The sequence below is a fragment of the Penaeus chinensis genome, chromosome 1 (genome assembly GCF_019202785.1).
Source record: "Penaeus chinensis breed Huanghai No. 1 chromosome 1, ASM1920278v2, whole genome shotgun sequence".
Classification (NCBI taxonomy): Eukaryota; Metazoa; Arthropoda; class Malacostraca; order Decapoda; family Penaeidae; genus Penaeus; species Penaeus chinensis.
Genome location: NC_061819.1, coordinates 11,346,606 through 11,349,105, shown reverse-complemented (window position 1 = coordinate 11,349,105; position 2,500 = coordinate 11,346,606). Strand labels below are relative to the sequence as shown.

At 38.4% G+C, this 2,500-nt stretch overlaps 1 protein-coding gene across 1 annotated transcript in view; it reads left to right on the top strand.

The window, feature by feature from the left end:
- The window catches only part of LOC125031901 (zwei Ig domain protein zig-8-like), a 164,201-nt gene that overhangs the window by 110,051 nt on the left and 51,650 nt on the right, over window positions 1-2,500 (top strand). The gene's annotated exons all lie outside the window — the stretch shown is intronic.

Here is a 2,500-nt window from a genome sequence, read left to right as displayed (position 1 = left end):
CAGTTGCACTGATAAATTCTTTCTGCAGAAACCAATGCCCTGCTCCCAGCAGCTTCACCGTAACCCTGGTACGGGAAGCTCATGGGGTACTATGTGCAACTGGTAGGTTACAGCAGATACAGAATATGTCTGGCGAAAGTTTAGTTGTCTGAACAAAAGGCAGAGATAGCATTCCTAGTTAGCTGGAAGTGCAAGCAAGGAAAAAATTCATCCCCTATAAGAAATGGCATGCCGCGACTGATCAGCAAAATGATCGTTCAGTCTCATATATATATATATATATATATATATATATATATATATATATATATATGTATATATATATATATATATATATATATATATATATATATATATATATATATATGCGTGTGTGTGTGTGTGTTTGTGCATGTTTGTTTGTATTTGTGTGTGTGTGTGTGTGTTTGCGTGTGTGTATCTATTTCTATATCTATCTGTCTATCTATGTATCTGTCTATGTATATAAATATATATACATACCCACAAACGCACACACAGCCCCCCTCCTCTTCCTCCTCCGCCACCTTTCCTCCGCACTCAACACTATCGCTTTCATCGTCGGAGTTTACAAATTTGCTTGAGAATCTCCCTGGAACCCCAAGTTATTTATTGATATTGGATCCGAGGCGAAGGTCGACTCCGTCTCGCTTCCGTGGAGACGCCACTGGGGGGGGGGGGGGGGGTATGGTGGGGTATAGGCGAGTGGGAGAGGGGTGGGGAGGACGCTGTAGGGGGAATGGAAGGGGGAGACGAGAGGACAGGGATAGGGGGAGGGGGCACAGCAATAGATAGGGTCGGGAGGTCGATAGGGAGAAGAGTGAGAAGGTGTTGGGTTGGGCGAGTGGGTGTTAGTGGGGAAGGCAAGAGGATAAGGGAGAGGGGGGGGGGTAAGGGCGCAGGAGTGTGTGGGGTGGGGGGGAGGGATCGGGTTGGAGGAAAGGGGAAGGCGGCGGTGAAGGAGGAGGATTGTGGTGGGGGAACTTGCAGAAGAGGGACGAGAGATGGGTGTGTTTTAGTGTGGTATTGGGTAGGGGTGAACCGAGGGAGGACGAGGGGTAGGGGTGGAGAGACAGGGAGAGAGCAAGAAGACAGAAGTTCCAGAGCAGGTGGCGAGGAATGGCGTGACTGCATGCTTCAAGACTTTTTTTTTTTTTTTTTTTTTTTATTGTTTCTGTTCCTTATATATCTTGGAGATGGCGAAGGTCTGTGGTAGAGACTTTGCGATCACAAGGCCTTCTGTCTGGGCTTCCAGTCGACTCAGCTGAGAGGAAGTACTTGCATCAGCTGCTAAGGTCAGGTCGGAGAGGAACGGAACTGGCCACTCAGCCGCCTCCTTCCTGGCTTAGTATGCATGATCTTCCTTCTCTTTCTCTTCTTTCTTTTTTTTAATTCTTCCTCGTCTCCGTTTTCGTCTTCCTATTTTTTGTCTTCGCCATCGTCTTCGTCTTCAACTTCGACTTCACCTTCGTCTTCGTCTTCTCCTCCTCCTCCTCCTCCTCCTCCTCCTCCTCCTCTTCCACCTCCTCCTCCTCTTCCACCTCCTCCTCCTCTTCCACCTCCTCCTCTTCCACCTCCACCTCCTCCTCCTCCTCCCCTCCTCCTCCCCTCTCCATCTCCTTTCTCCAATTTTTCAACCGAAAATCGACACCACCCATGTTCTTCGTTAAACAGCAGAAGAAAATGACGCAAGGAAGTACCTCAGTTTCATGAATGTGTTTATGAGACACACTTCTATCCACTGCAGTAAGGGTTTCCTACGCAAAGGGATTGATTACCTGACTCGGCTTGTGTGACGTTACATTCCATCTTAATTATTATTTTTTTTCATTGTTATGGTTATTTGTTTAACTGTCTATCAATATATCTATTCGTTTATCTATCTGCCTATTTCTGTCTATTTACCTATCTAATTTTCTGTCTACTTTGTTTGGTCCATATATTTATATGTCTATATGTGTATGTTTATATGTATATGTATATGTATATGTATATGTGTATGTTTATATATATATATATATATATATATATATATATATATATATATGTATATATATAAATATATATATACATATATATATATAAATATATATATATATATATATATATATATATATATGTATATACATATGCATATATATATATACATATATATATATATATATATATATATATATATATATATATATATATATGTATATATATATATTTATATATTTGTATATATATATATATATATATATATATATATATATATATATATATATATATATATATATATATATGTGTGTGTGTGTGTGTGTGTGTGTGTGTGTGTGTGAATACACACACATATATTTATATATATATATATATATATATATATATATATATATATATATTTATATATATATATATATATATATATATATTTATATATATATATATATATATATATATATATATATATTTATATATATATATGCTTCTGTTGGTGTGTGTA